The 21,625-nt window shown below is 39.5% G+C and overlaps 1 pseudogene; it reads left to right on the forward strand.

The window, feature by feature from the left end:
* The window catches only part of LOC112413130 (ribonuclease H1 pseudogene), a 49,329-nt pseudogene extending 27,935 nt beyond the window's left edge, over positions 1-21,394 (forward strand).
* Positions 21,395-21,625: the final 231 nt, after the last annotated feature.

Here is a 21,625-nt window from a genome sequence, read left to right on the forward strand (position 1 = left end):
GTCATGTGTCCCAGTGCAGGAAGCCCCCTTATGGCGTCTCTGTCTGATGTTCATCCAAACTTTGCTGGAACAATTCCAACACAAGGAATCTCACTAGTCCACAAAGCACCCCCTTTCATTGTCGGCAGTGTTAATTATTTAAGACAATAACGGTAACGAAAGCATGTAATAACACACTGATGATACTTGCTTCTACTGAACCGCAATACATGCAGCACACCTATGGGTCCTGGATCTTCCTTTTCTCAATCCTTTTCGTAGAAGAGCCATTCAAATGACTGAAGTCGAGTGTCATGCTCTCAGCTCTGCAGAGTATCATTTGCTCTTGTAACACTTCATTTGCTACCAACATGGCTTGGATACATTACGTGCCACTTATTTTTTCCGCCATTTTCAAATGTGTACCATTATTTGCACAGAATACATGTTTTAAACCTATGTGTGTTCTTCTCCGAATTTGTTCTAAAAATATTTTTGCCAGGTCTTTGGTTTCCCCTCCTACTCACTCCTTGATTTTCAAGCTCACTTAAAAAAAGAAGAAGAAGAAGAAAAAAAAGATCATACTAACATCAACAAAAACTCCTAAAAATATTTCCACTCACCAGAGCAAGGTGATGCTTTTATCTGTTGTCATTTGCCAAGCCATGTCCTTTTTTCCTTCTTTCCTCGGAACCAAAACTTTTCAGTCTCCCTCATCTTTCACTTCATTTTGCCTCTTTTTTTAATTTTTTTTTTTTTTTTTTTGTGGTACGCGGGCCTCTCACCGCCGCGGCCTCTCCCTCTGCGGAGCACAGGCTCCGGACGCGCAGGCTCAGCGGCCATGGCTCACGGGCCCAGGCGCTCCGCGGCATGTGGGATCCGGGGCACGAACCCGCGTCCCCTGCATCGGCAGGCGGACTCTCAACCACTACGCCACCAGGGAAGCCCCATTTTGCCTCTTGATCTTCACTCTTGGTGTCTGTCCCCTACACCTGTCATTTGTCCCCTGCTTTGGGGTCAGAGCCCCTCAGTTCTGTTTAGGTGAGTCCTCGTAATCTTTACTTCTTCCTTAAGTTTTGAAAGAAGTAAAACTTCGTCATAGTTCCATTCTGATATGTTACAAAGATAAGCTTTCTTCATGTCAGACAACCACTTCTGGGTGGGAATCTAAAATTTCATCTGACAAAGAAATTAGGGGGAATGGGTTTTACCAGCATTATTGTATCAGCATTGGTTAAACAGAAAGTTATTCTGAAATTTGAAAATATGGCAGGGACTTCCCTGGCAGTCCAGTGGTTAAGACTCCGTGTTCCCAAAGCAGGGGGCACAGGTTCGATCCCTGGTTGGGGAACTAAGATCCCACATGCCACATGGAGTGGCAAAAAGAAAGAAAAGGAAGGAAGGAAGGACGGGAGGGAGGGAGGAAGAAAGGAAGGAAGGGAAAGAAAGAAAGAAAGAGGAAGGAAGGAAGGAAGGAAGGAAGGAAGAAAGAAAGAAAGAACAAAAGGAAGAGAGAAAGAAAATATGGCAGGCAACCTGTGGCTTAAATAAATCAGATCTCACGTCATCTTCCTTCCAAAAAGGACAGATGTGGGCACTTTCTCAAGATACCCTCAAGGCCCCTGGTTGTGCAAGGGAGAGTGGAGACCTAGAGAATATAGCAGTTCAGCAACCCAGCCACTTGATCAGGTTCCAGGAGAGAACATCCCTCTTCTAAATCCTTACTCTCAGCAGTCAGTATCACAGTGACTTTCTAAAGCAGGATTGTTCTTTATAAAGGTTGGCAGAAGCACAGGAAGAGGCTGAGAGAAATGCCAGGGGGCAAACATGGCAAAAAACAGGAGACCTTGAGTGCTGGCGAGATGCTTTCTTTCTCATCCAGGTTCTGCCCCGACCCCTCACCTCACAGGCAGTGACTGAGAGGGGAAGCAGCCCTGCAGCAAGGGGAAGAGAGAACACAGCTCCTCAGAAAGAAAAACCAAAGCCTGAAAAATAAGCAGTGAAGAGGGCACAGCCTCACGTCCATGGAAACTCGAAGTTCGCTTTTTAAGGACAAAAGACTTGATCCATTTCTTCCTGGGAACCCTGCCAGTCTTTCAAGATAGTCAATGACATGATAGAGTAACACATGGGAGAAGCAGCATAGGAGGCTTCACTACGGATTGTCTGTGTGTCTGCATATGTATCTCACAAACACGCATGCTACAAGTGTATACAAAAGAGAATAAGATACAGAAGAATCCTAACAGGAGTCTCTGAGGGCCATGTTAAGGGGTGATTTTAATGATCTCTATCATACCTTTCTATACCTTTCCATCTCTCTATAGTTTCCAAATTTTCTAAAGTAAGCTCATGTCATATACACACATACACATACACACACACACAATGGAATATTACTCAGTCATAAAAAATGAAATAATACCATTTGCAGCAACATGCATGGACCTAGAGATTATCATAGTAAGTGAAGTAAGTCAGACAGTGAAAGACAAATATCATGTAATATTGCTTATATGTGGAATCTAAAAAAAAAGATACAAATCAACTTATTTACAAAACAGATATAAACCCACAGACATAGAAAACAAACCTATGGTTACCAAAGGGGATAGCAGGGTGGGGAGGGATAAACCAGGAGTTCGGGATTAACATATACACACTACTATATATAAAACAGATAACCAACAAGGACCTACTGTATAGCACAGGGAACTCTACTCAATATTCTGTAATAACCTATAAGGGAAAAGACTCTGAAAAATAATATATATATATGTATATATATGAATCAGTGTGCTGTACACCTGGAACTAACACAACATTGTAAATCGACTATATTTCAATATAAAAATAAAGTAAGCTCATGTTATTTTTATAGTTAAAATTACTATTTGACAAGGTAGGAGTGGGGGGTGAATGAAACCTATAATACACAAGGAAAAAAAAACTTGATTTACCATCTATTGAGCCAGGAAGAATGAGAGAAAGAAGAAATCAAGAAAGACAAAACTGACAACTCTTTTAGAATAGGGTGGCATCTTCTAGTTCATCCACTTAACCCCCTACATTAATTAGTAGGTGAAGAAATGAATAGAGATACTTTTAATGGAGAGGAAATTAAGTTCAATCTTTCTCTTCCCTACTCTACTGTTCACCTGAGAAAATGACTGAACTAACCTAATTAAAATAAGCTTTTCCATTTTTTTTCCATTGGAAGTTGTGTTTTTTTAAAATGACTCAAAGGCCCGTAGCTGTATTCTGACATTCTAGTCCATTTAATAATTGTCAAATGCATAAAGTTCTGAAAAATAAGAGATTTGAGGAGTAGCTGGCCTCATCTGACATTAAAAAAATATATAAAATATAGTGACCAAAACGGTGTGGTATGAGCTTATGAGTAGAAAGACAGAACAACGAAATCAAACGGAGAGTCTTGTAAAAGCCCTACCTGTGAAAAAGAATGTAAGTATATAATAAACGTGCCATGGCATATCAGTGAGGAAAAATTAATCATTTAATAAACATTGTTGAAGTAATTAAGTAGCCTTCCACACCAGGGGTAAGCAAACTATAGCTTGTTGGCCAAATCCTGCCAGCTTCTCGTTATATACAGGCTTTATTGGAATTCAGCTACACCCATATGTTTACGAGTTATCTGTGGCTACTTTTTCAGTACAGTGGCAGAGCTGAGTAGCTACCCAAGACCAGGTTGTTTACTATTTAGCCATTTATGGAAAAGTTTGCTGACTCATGATCTAGAGGAATAAAAATGTTGAAAATCTACCTCATTTTTATAACCAAACAAAATCCAGATGGGTCAAAAAGCAGAATAAAAAAAGAAATCACAAAAGTATAAGAATTCATTATTTCAGAGGTATTTCTTTTTCTAAATAATATTGGAGTGGAAAAGGCCATGTGTGAAGAATGACAAACCCAACCACATAAATACTAAATAAAAGATGCAAGTCAAAAAAAATCCAAATAAAGACAAGAGGCAAGTGGCAAACAAACAACAGCTACAAAACATATGCAACTTATTGTGGTGAAAAGGGCTAATTTTTCTAGTCTATACAAAAACATCCTCTAATCAATAAGAAAGAGGCTATCTATCAAATAGAAAATGAACCAAGGCTATCAAGAGGCAGTTCAGGGACTTCCCTGGTGGCTCAGTGGTTAAGAATCTGCCTGCCAATGCAGGGTACACGGGTTCGAGCCCTGGTCTGGGAAGGTCCCACATGCTGCGGAGCAACTAAGCCCACGCGCCACAACTACTGAGCCTAGATGATAGAGTAACACATGGGAGAAGCAGCATAGGAGGCTTCACTACGGATTGTCTGTGTGTCTGCATATGTATCTCACAAACACGCATGCTACAAGTGTATACAAAAGAGAATAAGATACAGAAGAATCCTAACAGGAGTCTCTGAGGGCCATGTTAAGGGGTGATTTTAATGATCTCTATCATACCTTTCTATACCTTTCCATCTCTCTATAGTTTCCAAATTTTCTAAAGTAAGCTCATGTCATATACACACATACACATACACACACACACAATGGAATATAACTCAGTCATAAAAAATGAAATAATACCATTTGCAGCAACATGCATGGACCTAGAGATTATCATAGTAAGTGAAGTAAGTCAGACAGTGAAAGACAAATATCATGTAATATTGCTTATATGTGGAATCTAAAAAAAAAGATACAAATCAACTTATTTACAAAACAGATATAAACCCACAGACATAGAAAACAAACCTATGGTTACCAAAGGGGATAGCAGGGTGGGGAGGGATAAACCAGGAGTTCGGGATTAACATATACACACTACTATATATAAAACAGATAACCAACAAGGACCTACTGTATAGCACAGGGAACTCTACTCAATATTCTGTAATAACCTATAAGGGAAAAGACTCTGAAAAATAATATATATATATGTATATATATGAATCAGTGTGCTGTACACCTGGAACTAACACAACATTGTAAATCGACTATATTTCAATATAAAAATAAAGTAAGCTCATGTTATTTTTATAGTTAAAATTACTATTTGACAAGGTAGGAGTGGGGGGTGAATGAAACCTATAATACACAAGGAAAAAAAAACTTGATTTACCATCTATTGAGCCAGGAAGAATGAGAGAAAGAAGAAATCAAGAAAGACAAAACTGACAACTCTTTTAGAATAGGGTGGCATCTTCTAGTTCATCCACTTAACCCCCTACATTAATTAGTAGGTGAAGAAATGAATAGAGATACTTTTAATGGAGAGGAAATTAAGTTCAATCTTTCTCTTCCCTACTCTACTGTTCACCTGAGAAAATGACTGAACTAACCTAATTAAAATAAGCTTTTCCATTTTTTTTCCATTGGAAGTTGTGTTTTTTTAAAATGACTCAAAGGCCCGTAGCTGTATTCTGACATTCTAGTCCATTTAATAATTGTCAAATGCATAAAGTTCTGAAAAATAAGAGATTTGAGGAGTAGCTGGCCTCATCTGACATTAAAAAAATATATAAAATATAGTGACCAAAACGGTGTGGTATGAGCTTATGAGTAGAAAGACAGAACAACGAAATCAAACGGAGAGTCTTGTAAAAGCCCTACCTGTGAAAAAGAATGTAAGTATATAATAAACGTGCCATGGCATATCAGTGAGGAAAAATTAATCATTTAATAAACATTGTTGAAGTAATTAAGTAGCCTTCCACACCAGGGGTAAGCAAACTATAGCTTGTTGGCCAAATCCTGCCAGCTTCTCGTTATATACAGGCTTTATTGGAATTCAGCTACACCCATATGTTTACGAGTTATCTGTGGCTACTTTTTCAGTACAGTGGCAGAGCTGAGTAGCTACCCAAGACCAGGTTGTTTACTATTTAGCCATTTATGGAAAAGTTTGCTGACTCATGATCTAGAGGAATAAAAATGTTGAAAATCTACCTCATTTTTATAACCAAACAAAATCCAGATGGGTCAAAAAGCAGAATAAAAAAAGAAATCACAAAAGTATAAGAATTCATTATTTCAGAGGTATTTCTTTTTCTAAATAATATTGGAGTGGAAAAGGCCATGTGTGAAGAATGACAAACCCAACCACATAAATACTAAATAAAAGATGCAAGTCAAAAAAAATCCAAATAAAGACAAGAGGCAAGTGGCAAACAAACAACAGCTACAAAACATATGCAACTTATTGTGGTGAAAAGGGCTAATTTTTCTAGTCTATACAAAAACATCCTCTAATCAATAAGAAAGAGGCTATCTATCAAATAGAAAATGAACCAAGGCTATCAAGAGGCAGTTCAGGGACTTCCCTGGTGGCTCAGTGGTTAAGAATCTGCCTGCCAATGCAGGGTACACGGGTTCGAGCCCTGGTCTGGGAAGGTCCCACATGCTGCGGAGCAACTAAGCCCACGCGCCACAACTACTGAGCCTAGAGCCCGCGAGCCACAACTACCGAGTCTGTGTGCTGCACTACTGAACCCTGTGCGCCTAGAGCCCATGCTCCGCAACAAGAGAAGCCACCGCAATGAGAAGCCAGCACACCACAACGAAGAGTAGCCCCTGCTCACCGCAACTAGAGACAGCCCACGTGCAGCAACGAAGACCCAACACAGCCAAAAATTAAAAAAAAAAAAAAAAAAGGCAGTTCAAAGGAAAGAAGATACATTTCACTGTTAAACATGTGAAAAGAAGCTTGAAATCAGTCACAGCAAGAGGAATACAAATTGAAATATCTGTGAGATGCCACTTCTCACTTATCAGTTGGTCAAATATTAAAAGTTTGGTGGGCTTCCCTGGTGGTGTAGTGGTTGAGAGTCAGCCTGCCGATGCAAGGGACATGGGTTTGTGCCCCGGTCCGGGAGGATCCCACGTGCCGCGGAGCGGCTGGGCCCGTGAGCCATGGCCGCTGAGCCTGCGCGTCCGGAGCCTGTGTCCGCAACGGGAGAGGGCACAACAGTGAGAGGCTTGCATACCGCAAAGAAAAAAAAAAAAAAATTTGGTAACACACAATGCAGGAACAGGCATTCTCATACATTACTGGTTAGAGTAAAACTTGGTAAGTCTAAAGAGGGCAATTTAGCCTTATCTATCAAATTTTTAAATGCAGACTTACACCTCACAATTCCAATTCTGAGAAGTTCCATAGGTATACTAACCCACATTAAAAAAAAAAAAAAAGGTTACAAGTACAAGGATATTCGTTGCAAATTGTCTGTACTAGGAGAAGACTGAAACCGCTCAGTTAGCTACCAAAACAATACAATAAAATACAGCACACCCAAACATGAAAATATCGAAATACCGTGCATTAAAAATAATAAAAAAACTATGTATGTGTGATTTGGAACAATCTCCAAAATGTTTTGTTAAGTGAGAAAAAGCAGGATGTAGAAGTATGAACTTGGTGTCTTTTTTAATTTTATCTTTTATCTCGCACATGTATAGATTATCTCGGGAAAGATATAAAAACTGGAAAGGAATAAGCACAATTTGGTATATATATATATATATATATATATATTTTCCCCCTCCCTTTTAAAGGCTAAATAATATTCCACACACACACAATGGAATATTATTTAGCCTTTAAAAAGGAGGAAATCCTGATATACCCTACAACATGGAGAAACCTTGAGGACATTATGCTAAATAAAATAAGGCAGTCACAAAAAGACGAATAATGTATGATTCCACTTATATAAGATACTCAGAGTAGTCAAAAATCACAGAGACAGAAAGTAGAATGGTGGTTTCCAGGGGTCGGGGGTGGAGAAGGGGAACGGGTAATTCTTGTTAATGGGGATAGAATTTGAGTTTTATAAGACGAAAGACCAATGGAGATGGATGGTGGGGACGCTTCAAAGCATTATGAATATATCTAATGCCACTGAACTGTACTGAAAACAGGTCAGAGAGTAAATTTTATGTTATGTTATTTTACACAATAAAAAGTTTAGAAAAAAACCTGGAAGGGAACCAGGTGCTTAAGGAAAGGATGAGAGGAGACTTTTCATAGTATGTTTTCTTGGGCTTTTGTACAAATTGCATGAATTAACTATTTTTTGTTTGAAAGTTTATTTTTTTCAATCAATCAGTCTATGCACACATATAGGTATACATGTGTATTGTATGATCATTACTGCATTTTAAAAACAACATCACCAACAAAAAAGACCAGTCAGAAGTATGCCAAAGTGATAACAGCACTATAGGTGCTATTGGCTGGTGGGACTATAGGTACTTCTTTTTGTTCCATTTTTTTAAAAAATTTACATTTACAGTGAAATTCACCATTTTTGGTGTTCAGTTCTGCAAGATTAACGTGTACAGCTGTGTAACTTTCAAAATCAAAATATAGAAAAGTTCCATAACTCTCTATAGTTTCCTTATTCCCTTTTGTGGTCACCTCACCCCAGTCCCTGGCAATCACTGATCTATGTTCTGCTATAGTTTATTTTTTATCTTTTTTTATAACTGAATTCTACATTTGGGACTCATTTGAAGGGCTTGGGGAAAGAGAGACAAAGATGAACAGAGACAGAGAGACAGAGAAGGAGATCTTTTTTTATCATTTGCTAAAATGCTCTTTGCTAATCTTGTTCCAATAAAGGTCTATCTGGCTAGTGGGAAAGCTACGTTAGCAACGAAGTTGAGTTATTTATCATACAATTTATCCACCTATGAAAAGACTCCAGGACTACGGAGTTGGAGCCTAGAGCTCCCATTAGAGAAATGACACCAGTTTTCTAAGTTTTATAACCATATGTAAGTAAATCTCTTCAGAGTGGAAGGAAATTCTTCAGGGGATGAGTTACAAGAAGCCCTTGTGTTTGTGTGCTGATCAATGCATTTTGGGTCACTTACACAGCCATTATTTCAAAGGATGCCCATAGCAATGCAGGGAGGCGGGGAGAACGGGAGCCCTGAGAAGCTGGTTGTTGACCTGAATATCATCTCCACTGTTCTTCTTTTAAAACTTTTTATTTTATATTGGAGTAGAGTTGATTAACAATGTTGTGTTAGTTTCAGGTGTACAGCAGGGCGATTCAGTTATACATATACATGTAACTCTTCTTTTTCAAAATCTTTTCCCATTTAGGTTGTAACATAATATTGAGTGAAGTGAAGTCAGGCAGAGAAAGAGAAACATCGTATGATATTGCTTATATGCAGAAGCTAAAAAGAAATGATACTTTTTTGCAAAACAGTTTTGACAAATAAGTTGTAAATGAACTTATTTACAAAACAGGAACAGACTCACAGACTTAGAGAACAAACATGGTTATAGGGTCGGCGATGGAGGACAGGGAAGGATGGTGGTGGTGGTGGGGATAGCTAGGGAGTTTGGGATCGACATGTACACACTGCTGTATTTAAAATAGATACCCAACAAGGACTATATAGCACAGGGAGGAGCTCAACATCATCTCCATTGTTCTTAACCAAGCATCGCTTGTCAGCTTGTAATGAGACTTTGAGAAGACATTTTTACAATATGGAAAAAGTGTGAAGGTTCAGACGATGAGGCATATGTTTATGACGGGCCGAGAGGAATACAAACAATCAGGATTCACTCAGACTAATGGACTGAAGTCCCAACAGCGTGGGCAGAGTTAATTGCACACCCACCGTGTGAGAGGACGGGCGGGGGCTCATGGGGTCCTTGATTGGGCTAATGAGAGCCCCTCTGCTCTGGTCGAAGACCTGCCGGGCTTCCTCCTCTGGAAAGCAGGGCTTTGAGTGCTCCGGACGTCCTCATGAGCAACTGTTACACATGAAGTGCCTTTGCTGTCTTAGAAAAGAGTTAAATTTGTTCTACCATCATTGCTTTTTTTTTTTTTTATTGAGGTATAGCTGCTTTACGATATTGTGCTAGTTTCCACTGCACAGCGACGTGAATCAGCCATATGCATACATATATCCCCTCTTTTTGGGATTTCCTTCCCATTTAGGTCACCACAGAGCACTGAGTAGAGTTCCCTGTGCTATACAGCAGGTTCTCATTAGTTACCTGTTTTATACATAGTAGTGTATATATGTCAATCCCCATCTCCCAATTCATCCTGCCCTCCCCTTCCCCACCTTGGTATCCATACGTTTGTTCTCTACATCTGTGTCTCTATTTCTGCTTTGCAAACAGGTTCATCTGTACCATTTTTCTACCACTCCATCATTTCTGATTTTTCACTAGATCTTCCACGACATCTGTACCACTTCTGCTTCATAGACTGCATCTTTTCAAGTATTTTGCAAGATCCTTTGCCTTGTCATCTGAGAGTGTTTACTTGGCACGAGATTGTGAAAACTTCCACTACTCTTTAGGAGAGGCTCTTTACTTGAGATTTCTCTTAGCAGAAAAGGAAACTTAAAAGATCGTGCTTGTCCCAGTAGCTCATGGTACACCCAGAATGTATTTCACAGACACAGTGCAGTATTATAGCCATACAAAGAGCATTAGAGCCAAAGTACCACAAAGTGCATTGCAAAATATGAGATAATGACATCTCACGCCTAAAGCCTTAAAAAGACGAAGCAATAAAAACCTACTTGGATGAATAACACTTCTTCACGACACTGCATGTTCTGTGCATATCATGAATGTAGAAAATGTAAAAAGTATATCTGTGCTGTTGAGTAAATAATATTCAGTAAATATTTACTGGGTGGTATTTATTATGTGCTGGATAGCAATAGACACAACAAACGCGACGTCTACTTTCCCAGGGTTTATAATCCATCAGGGAGTCAGATATTAATCAAATACTCAAGTGATTACGTAATAACAATTGTGATGAGGGCTATGACACACAGGGAGCTGTAAGAACCATATGTTAGTGATGGTTTTGTAGGTCAAAATGACATAATACCAGCAATTCAATATCGTTCAATCTATAGTGGGTTAGAATGGGGACTTGAACCAAATCAGGAGGGGGATTATTGCCAGGGCAGACATCCCCAAGAAAGTGATATTTGAGCTGGTTGATATCTGGAGGGTGAGTGGGAGGTAGCTTTGTGATGGGACATAGGACACCTCTTAGGCACAGAAAGCAGCCTGAGTGAAGTGAGGGAAGGGCTTGGAGAGGGAAGCAGGGCAGCAGGAATGGAGCACAGACCGAGAGGAAGGGCAGCTTGCGATGGAGCTGGAGAATTAGGTATTGGCAAGACCATGCAGGGCTTTGAAGGCTATGTTAAGATTCTGAGTTTGGATTTTACCCCAAGACCAGTGGGAACCCATTTAAGGGTTGTGAGCCCTGAAAGAGGAGGGATGTGGCAACTATCTCAGGGTCCCTAAGGCTACTTAAGGAAAAGTCTGGAATCACTTAGGTAAAACAGCCAAGTAAGTCAAGACAAACGTTGGGGCCAGAGCTGGACCAAAAGGAGGGACAGACAAGCGGACAGTTTTGGAGGATGTTCACCAGTAAGAGATGTATCAATATCACTGGGCCTGCAATGGGATGAGAAACTAACATGACAAGAAGAATTTTCATGGAATGTGCTGTATGAGGCTGCGAGGGATGAAGGCTTGGTACCGCTACGCCATACGTGAGCACAATAACACACGTGTTGCTTACTGCACAGCCTGTTATGTAAGTGGCTTCTGGGTACATGCAGCCCTTCTGCTTGGATCGATGGGATATTCAAGTTCAAGGTCAGAGAAGACTCGCGCCAACACTGGTCATCCTTCTCCACCTCCTCCCTCATTAAACCCGGCCCCTCTGCTTAAGAAATGCCGAACACATTTCAAAAACAGCATTCCAAAATGGCACCGTGCTACTTGCCCATTCAGGGTATGCACCAGTCTCTCCAAAATAAGGGTACATGAATGGCAGTAAGTCCTTGACTCCTTGGCAATGGCGGAGAAGAGGAAGGTCAATCAGATTTTACATCTGAAGAGCCCCATACAATACAGCATGTTTTTATGTACACAAGCTTTGCCCTCACCCTACGTATGCAATAGTCTATGGAATCCTTAAGGACATTGTAACTCAGGGCAGTTGAGGTCATTTTTTTAAGGCCATACACCTGGTGGCAGAGCTAAGACCAAATCTGGGACTCTCTGAAATGAAGTTTGGTGCTTTTAGTTCTTGCATATGTCACAGAGGGGCCAAGAGCCAGCTTTATGCCCCAGTCATCAGTCAAACCCCCATGTTTCTGGCATGTAGGCTTTGTTTTCTATTCCAACCATCTGGAACTGAAGGCAGGCTGATCATATCATTAACTGCTGAGTCCTTGGGTATGGTTGAGGGAACCCAGGGGTACTGTCAGGAGAGGACCTGGGCCTTGCTGCGGGCAAACAACAGAACGTCAGTCAGCACAAAGGAACACACTGGTTTAGGTTTTGTAGGGCGTGAGCTGCATATCATTTCAAGAACTATGAAGAAGAATGCAAAATTATAAATACAAATTATGAGGGACAAGAGTGCATACTGATTTAAAATAATAAAAGAAAATCCACCAATTACAAAATCTAAAAATCTGACAAAACCACACACATGATAAAATTCACAAAAACAATCAACTGCCTGATACACATTTATATTTTTCTCCCTGAATATTTTTTGATTCCCTCTTTACCTGACAATAATTTTGTAATATTTTTTTTCTATAGGGAAAAATGAGAGTCAGTCTTTAACATGATTGATTTAAATTTGTTTTTCTTTATGATTAATAATTAAATGAGCTTCTTCCAACTTCACAACTTATTTTGACAATGCCCTATAAATCTTTAGGGTTGTCAAATTTCAGAAAACCTCTATTATATTTTCTTCCTCTATTACTTGTTACAGACACATTCACAGTTTATGGCACTATTACAGGTTTGTGCCCTATAAGCATCGAATTCTGATGAATTTAATTTCTTGCAATTCCCATTGCAAAAGCAAAAACTAATTTGGTGAATGTATAATTGCATTCACTGGCTTATTATGGATATTCTTGACAGAATAGAATTTCCATTTTGACTAGATATCCATGGAACTGAATCCTCTGGTTGTAATTCCACACGTCAGATGTCTGGTAGAATTTTCCACGGGCCAGCTTCTGGCTCCATACATTTCACGACTTGTCCTGTCATGGTTCACATCCCACTGCTGCTTGGCACACAAGGACACATTCATTCACAATACAATCTCTGGCCTTGCATCTTCTTGACATGATGCCATGTGAGTCAGCACAGTGGGTTTTAGCATATTTCTGGAAGCATTTCCTACTCTGAGATACCTTGAAATAGTAGACATCACACTAAGCACCAAATAAATGTATCTCCAACTCAATTTTCCCTCAGTTGCATTCCAAAATGCCCAGGGCCCTTCCAACTCCACCTACACATAGGAGAATATTTTGGAGGGAAAATCAGAATGGAAAGAGACCGCGGTCTTAATGAACTGTAGTTTAATGGCATTATCGTGCAAATTTGACATAACTGTGTAAGCATGTGAACACACACCTAGGACTCCTCGCCTTGGATTCCTGGAAAAGGCCATGTAAGGGAGGATTCTGTAGTTTAGACTTCATTGGCTTCATGGTAAATCCTCAGAGCACAAGGACCTCTGTCCTTCTAGGTTAAGCTGTGATAGGGCAATACTAATCCATGCATAGGAATATAAAAATTCTTGAAAATTAAAAAATATATATACTACTAATTGTCAAGAAGTTGACAAACTAAGGTCCCTCTGCATAGGTGATCATTTTCAATGTAAGTTTCCATCAGCCTCCAAGGGTGAATGAATCTCGATGACATGGTTTCCTTACCCAGTTATACACCCGTTTCCATTGCTTATTTTATCTTCGTACCGGGCTACAAGGTAAGCACTATTATCCCCGTTTTACAGATAATGAACCTGAGGATCTTAGACGCTTACGCAGGCTCATCCTGTTTGTAAATATTTTCTTAATTCATCTTCCACCCGCCAGACTCTCCAGCAAGGCAAGTGAAAAGAGGGCTGTTTACCCTCCTTGAAATCTTATATCAATAGTTCCTTCAGCCTAGAAACAAAAGGAAGCCCATCTCACCTCTGCCCTCTGCCCCAGTGATTTCTTAGATTTTGTGAACTTGAAATATGCTGATATTCTCTCTCTCTTTTTTAAACAGAAGATGGGGACTCTCTCCTTCACTCAGTCTTTAATTGTTTGATATCGGGGTTCTGTCCTTGGTCCTCTTCTAATTTTATTTAAATATTTTTATATTGAAGCATAGTTGATTTACAATATTACATTAGTTTCAGGTGTACAGCATAGTGATTCATTATTTTTACAGATTATACTCCACTAAAAGTTATTACCAGATAATGGTTATAATTCCCTGTGCTGTACAATATATCCTTGGTGCTTATCTATTTTATACATAGTAGTTTGTATCTCTTAATCCCATACCCTTGATATTCCCCTCCCCACTTCCCTCTCCTCTTTGGTAACCACTAGTTTGTTTTCTCTATTTGTGAGTCTGTTTCTGTTTTGCATATATATATGCATCTGTATTATTTTTTAGATTCCACATAAAAGTGATATCATACAGTATTTGTTTTTCTCTGACATTTCACAAAGCAGAATTTCTCCAGGTCCATCCATGTTGCTGCCAATGGCCGAACATCATTCTTTTTTATGGCTGAGTAGCATATATATACCACATCTTCTTTATCCATTCATCTGTCGACGGACACTTAGGTTGCTTCCATGTCTTGGCTACTGTAAATAGTGCTGCTATGAATACTGGGGTGAATGTATCTTTTTGAATTAGTATTTTTGTTTTTCAGATATATATCCAGGAGTGGAATTGCTGGATCATGTGGTAGTTCTATTTTTAGTTTTTTGAGGAACTCTACACTGTTCTCCATAGTGGCTGCACTAAGTTACACTCCCACCCACAGTGTAGGAGGGTTCCCTTCTCTCCACACCCCCTCCAGAATTTGTTATCTGTAGACTTTTTGATGACGGCCATTCTGACCGTGTGAGGTGATACCTCATTGTTGTTCTGAGGCCCTCTTCTGACTTTAAACACTCTCCCTGGGTGACCTCATTAATTCTCAAGGCTTTAGAAACCACCTATATGTTCATATATCCCAAATTTATGCCTCTACTGTTAGACCTCTGCTCTGCAGTTACCTATGAATATCTTTAGGATGATCTCTGCAAAATGGAGCATCTATGAGATTTTGAGATTTATCTCCTGCCGGGTTCTTCTTAATTCACTCTACTCCTGTTATGCCGACCTTCTTTAGTATTTTGTAGATAGTTCCTTTCCAGTTCAGATCTTCACTTGGTATTTCTTCTTCCTTAAACACTTTTCCACACCTTCCCCATTCATTTGTCCCTTAATACTCAGATCAAATGTGACTTCTACAGGAACACTGTCTCTGACTTCTCTCCCAGAGACAGAGTGGGGAGCTGCTCCCATGATTTTTCTTAAGTGTCATTCCATCAGTGAGTATTATTTTGGGCTGCAATGGTCACAGATCCAACCACAGTGGCTTAAATGCACAAAGGTTTTCTCCCATGTAAAAGAAGTCAGCTGGAGGCTGTCTGGGGCTGATATCCTGGTTCCACAATCACGAGAATCCTGACCTCCTAGTATCCTCAAGGTTACTTCATAATCCAGAATTGCTGCTGTCGCTCCAGCTGTTTCATTAGCCTTCTTGGAAGGGAGGAAAGCTAAAAGGATCCTTCTTCTGGCTTAGTCATTTCCTTATAAGGAGTCCTCTTGGAAATTTCACTGAATACTTACTTATGCTTGTATCTCATTGGCCAGAACTTAGTCATAGAGCCACATCTAGCTACAGGAGAGGCTGGAAGTTTTGGTTTTCTAATCGAGTACAATTAAAGGGTTCTGTTTCTAACGAAAACTGGGGAGATGTTATGCTGGGGTAGGTAACTGGCAGTCTGCCACACCTGTCTGTGTACACATCACACCTCTTTTTAAATTATCTGTTTAATTTTCTGAATCTCCCACTCGGCTGAAAGCTCCAAAGAAGGGAATGTGTTTTATCTATTTTTCTATTCCCAACACCTGGCGCAGTGGCTGCCAACTAATAGGCCCTTAATAACAATTTAGGAAATAGATGAACTAGTTGTGAGAAAACTATTATTGTTATTAAGCGAATTAACATATTCTATAAGGCGCTAGGAAGAAAGAGACTCTCTGCCTTGTAGAAAGGAGAAAGAGGAGGAAGGGCACAAATGGCCACACAATTACGTAATCATGTCAAATTAGATCTTGGTTTATAAAAGCAGGACATGCTGGAAAAAGACCTTCTGTTGAGTGAACTCAATAAAAGGGAAATGAATCTTCAAACATACGTTAACTCATGTCTATTTATGGTGAAGACAGAAAGTGAGTGGAAGACGATATATTATGGACATTCTTGAATGTCCATCACTGTTTTAAAACGTTAGCATTTCATTTTCAGCTGACGTTATTTTCTCTCTTGCTCTCCTGTCTACTTGTAAATACTTCGTTGTGCTCATAGTTTGGGATGATGTATTCTGAGGAGTTTTATAAATCATTTATTTTCTTTCTCACTTATTTCTTCTATTCTGACAAGTTGTAACTAATGCTCTGGTCCAGGACACAGAACAATGCAATTTCTATCCTCTGGCTGCATGAAAGCAAGTTCACAAGGCTTGGACTGGAGCTCAGTTGCCCCAGTGAGCACCATCATCGTGCTTCTCTTCCTCCTAAGCCAGCTTCACTGAACTGAGAGACCCTGCCATGATTTTAAACCAGAGTCATAAAAACCAGCATTGAATATTCCTGTGAGAGCACTGCAGACTCCAAGAATACATATTTACATGTTGACTTAATCTATTGGATGTTAGCTCTTTTCACCAAGAGACCTCCCCTTGCAATTTTCGAGGCCTCCTAATATCTTAATAGTTCTCTCTTCAAAAAATTGTTTCTCTTAGATATTGAAAGTGTGTGCTCCTGTGACGGTTATAATCTCTTCATTTTAGAATATATTCTGCCCCACAATGAAATGAAGGAAACGACTTTACTGTCTAATTATTTCCTGTGAGGTGTATTTTCCCAGCTAGACTCCAAATTCCTTGAATTTCAGGATGATGTTTCATGATTTTATATAGCCTGACAATAATGTTGACTACACAGTCAACATCCAATTGCTACTTGTGTTTTGAACCAAGGGTTGTAAAATGAGGATTATGAGGGATGTAACTTACGGTGAACATTTAAACATTTCTCTTCAAGTATTTGAATGCAATATACAATCTTCCCCTTCATGTCTTTCACCAACTGATAAAGCAAGCATTTCTGAAGTGCCCACCAACTCTCGGCATTGCACTTGGACAGCCTGGATTCACACAGGAGTCAGGCACTGCTTGGGAGGGACCAGACTGTATTCCACTTCTAAGGCCCAGTTTTCTCCTACTAATCATAATCTCCTTGGCATCTCTTACACACACACACACACACACACACACACATCCCTTGTGTCTGCCTTCCTTTGAACAGATACCTTCTACACCTTCATCTAGAAGACCATTAACCCTTTTCTGAGTTCACTGAACTTCTCTCTCTAGACTATTTTGTGATCACCCAAGTCCACTGTAGGAACTATGAAAATATGGAAAAACACAAAGGTTGAAATAAAACAACCTATAAAGACACAACCAAGAGGCAGAAAAACCTCTTTTTTGCTAAGCGTTTTGTGAATCTGTTTCTTTCTCCTCTTCCTTCCCTCCCTCCCTCCTTCCCTCTCACCTTCTCTCCCTCCTTCCCTCCCTCCCTCCCTTCCTTCCTTCCTCCTCCTTCCCTGTTTTCTTTTGGGAGGGTGAAACACTAGTTTATATGATTTGCCCTTCTACAATGGGGATGTTCTATTAAGTCATTATTGTTTTATAAGACCTTTTAATATATACCTTTTATATTTATGGCAAATATCACCTCCTTTGCTACCTGACTTATAATTTTATAATGTATTTTAACATAAACCTTTAAATTTTTAAAAAATAAATCAAGTCAAGGTTTCCCTGGTGGCGCAGTGGTTGAGAGTCCGCCTACCGATGCGGGGGACGCTAGTTCGTGCCCCGGTCCGGGAGGATCCCACATGCCGCGGAGCGGCTGGGCCCGTTAGCCATGGCCGCTGAGCCTGCGCATCCGGAGCCTGTGCTCCGCAACGGGAGAGGCCACAACAGTGAGAGGCCCACGTACCGCAAAAAAATAAAAAAAATTAAAAAAAAAATAAATAAATAAAGTCAATCATCCTTTTATTTTAAAAATTTTGTCTTCAATTTATGCTCAGAAAGGGTTTTTCTATTCAAGATCAGATAAATAAGTACATAATTTTCTATAGTTTCTTTTATCTTTTAAGTTATCAGATTAAATCCATCTCCCTACCCTCTGTCTCCAGGCAACAACTGAGAGAGCTTTCTGCATAGACTAGTTTGCCTTCTTTGGAATTTTAGATAAATGAATTATTCAATATGCACTCCTATTTGGTCTCCTTTCACTCAGCATAATTATTTTGTATCATTCATGTTGTAGCATTATGTCAACAGTTCATTCCTTTTTAGTACTGTTGTAATAAATAATGTAATTATAATGTAATTAGTATTGTATGTACATGACACAATTTGTTTATACAATCATCTCCTGAGGGACATTTGGGATGTTTCCAATTGTGGCCATTTAAAAATAAAGCTGTTATGAATATTTGTGTACAACTCTTTGTGTGGACATATGCTTTCATTTCTCTTAATTAAATACTTAGGAATGGAATGGCTGGATTATATGGGAAGTATATGTTTAACTGATTAAGAGGGCCGCCTAAATGTTTTCCTAAGTGGTTGTACCATTTTATGTTCCTGCCAGCAGTGAATGAGGATTCCACTTTCCCTATATCCTTTCTAACACTTACTATGGTCAGTCGTTTAAATTTTAGCCATTCTAATTAGGTATTTAGGATGATCTCATTTTGATTTTAATTTTAATTTCCCTAATCACAAGTGCTGTTTGGCATGTTTTTATGTGCTTTTAGTTATTCATATATTTTTGATGTACCCATTTTTATTGGGCATTTTGTTTTCTTTTTATTATTATAATAAGCAAATTATTACTTTATTATTATAATAAATTATAATTGTCAAATAATATCATTATAACTATAACATTACAGCTTTATAATTATAAATTTATTATAGTTTTATTACGTATACAATTATTTTACATTAAAAATCATTATTTTATTTAATTGTACTCTTAATTATTACTTTCTTTTAATTATAAGTATAAATTTAGTATAACTTTATCATTACAATAATTGTTAATGATTGGTAGCTTGGACGTTTGAATCTATTTCATTGGTCTATCTTTTGCTCTATCATGCTATTTTACTTCCTGTAGCTTTATATTATTTTTTCATGTATAGCACTACAAGTTTTTTATTCTTTTTTAATTTTATTTATTTATTATTTATTTTTGGCTGCATTGGGTCTTCATCACGGTGTGAGGGCTTTTCTCCAGTTGCAGCGCGCAGGCTTCTCATTGCGGTGGCTTCTCTTGTTGCAGAGCACAGGCTCTAGGAGCGTGGGCTTCAGTAGTTGTAGCACATGGGCTCAGTAGTTGTGGCTCACGGGTTCTAGAGCACAGGCTCAGTAGTTGTGGCGCACGGGCTTAGTCACTCCATGGCATGTGGGATCTTCCTGGACCCAGGCTCGAATCCGTGTCCCCTGCATTGGCAGGCAGATTCTTAACCACTGTACCACCAGAGAAGCCCGAGTTTTTTATTCTTAACTACCATTTTTTTGGTGAGAGGAGGACCAGGCTATCCTCATCTGTTTATTTCAGAAATTGGTAAAATCTTAAGAAACTCATTTTTTAAAAATCAGAATTGAGCTATATTTTTTATAATTTGGGAAGAAATGAGATGTTTTCAATATTAGGTATTCCTGTCCATTAAAATGGCTCCTTTTTTTCACTCGTTCAATATTGTGGATTTGTTTAATTTCTCGCCCATTTCCTAGTAAGCTAGAAAACTTGAGATCTTTAAGGCTTTAGGACTTCCCATTAGCTTATCCAACGTCAGCCAACAAGAATCACACAGTTTTAGAGACTGAAGCTGGAAGACACTGCAGATCATCATGTCCGATATCCACGCTGGCCTATGAGAAAATTAAGCCCAAAGAACTGAAGCACTTCCTTTATATCTAGAGTATGTTATGTCTCAGTGGTGGTCCCTGATTATTACTTTGGTGTCCCTTCTATTATATCACTCTCTCTCTCTTATATCTGTTTCCTAAAATTGGCCTCTGTTTTGCTAAGGCCAGTGACCTTGACATGCATTGTATACCCCAAGTTCACTGTGGTAAAAATACCACCTTCCCACAAGTCATGATATATGTGAGGGCAATCTACTTGTCCAGTGTCAAGGTAGCAAGACAGGTAGCTCATGTTAATGTAAAGAGGATGTTGCCTAGTGATATGAATCATGGGCTTCCTGGCCTGGGTGGGTTGGGAGTGGGGGGCCCTCAGATGGAAAGATGGAAACTTTAAGGCACTTCTGTAAGCTGGTCTTGCTACAGGGTGGAATTATAAGATGTAAAGTGGGTTTCTTTATCATCTTGGAAACATTTTTTAAAGACATTGAGGCAACCACAGAGGGGAGCTGGCAGGCTTTTCTAAATGACTAGACCGTACTCATTTAGTAGAGCGGATCTTCACCTTTTATGGGTCAAAGGACCCTTAGAGAATCTAGTAAAAAAAAAAAACCAATCCACTTTCCATGAAAAGGCACACACATTTCATACAAACCCTGATGGTTCAGAAGGGCAGAAAAATAAACGCGTACAAGAATCACTAGTGAAAGCAAACAGGTGACTTTGTGAGCCCTTGGATGAAGGTGAAGGTGAAAACGCAGAGTTGTGTGCAAAGCATGCTGCCTTCAGTGATCAAAGACACATTTTCTTATATGGGGGAATCTGTCATCATCTACAAGGACGGCTGCTGCTCCAGTAACGGGCGGAGGGGGGCTCGAGCAGGAATCGGTGTTTACTGGGGGCCAGGCCATCCTTTAAACGTAGGAATTAGACTTCCTGGGTGACAAACCAACCAAAGAGCAGATTCTTGCAGGCTGCAAAGCCATCGAACAAGCGAAGGCTCAGAACATCAGTAAGTTGGCTCTCTACACGGACAGCATGTTTACTATCAATGGCATCATTAATTGGGTGTAAGGCTGGAAGAAGAATGGATGCCCAGGGAAGGAGGGAAGGCATCCCTTCCAGCCCAGGGAAGGAGGTGATCAACAAAGAGGACTTCGTGGAACTGGACAGGCTTGTCCAGGGCATGGACATTCAGTGGATGCGTGTTCCTGGACATTCGGGATTTACAGGCAATGAAGAAGCTGACGGATTAGCAAGACAAGGTGCGAAGCAACCTGAAGACTGACCAGGTCCTTTAATTCTTGGAAAAACTTGAGCCAGTGGCTGTTTGTCACCTTTACTTACTGATGTGAAAAATAAAACTATAGGCTGGACCACTGCAGTCGATGGGCAAAACAAAACAAAACAAAAAGACCCATCTATGGGTTTCACAAGCCCTGCCACAACTCTTCCCAAGGGTTTCGTGTTCTCTTAGTTAAGAATTCCTGGGGAAGAAGGAAGTAGTCTGTTAACTATT

Source organism: Neophocaena asiaeorientalis, unplaced genomic scaffold, assembly GCF_003031525.2.
Source record: "Neophocaena asiaeorientalis asiaeorientalis breed wild unplaced genomic scaffold, Neophocaena_asiaeorientalis_V1.1 scaffold14, whole genome shotgun sequence".
Classification (NCBI taxonomy): domain Eukaryota; kingdom Metazoa; phylum Chordata; class Mammalia; order Artiodactyla; family Phocoenidae; genus Neophocaena; species Neophocaena asiaeorientalis.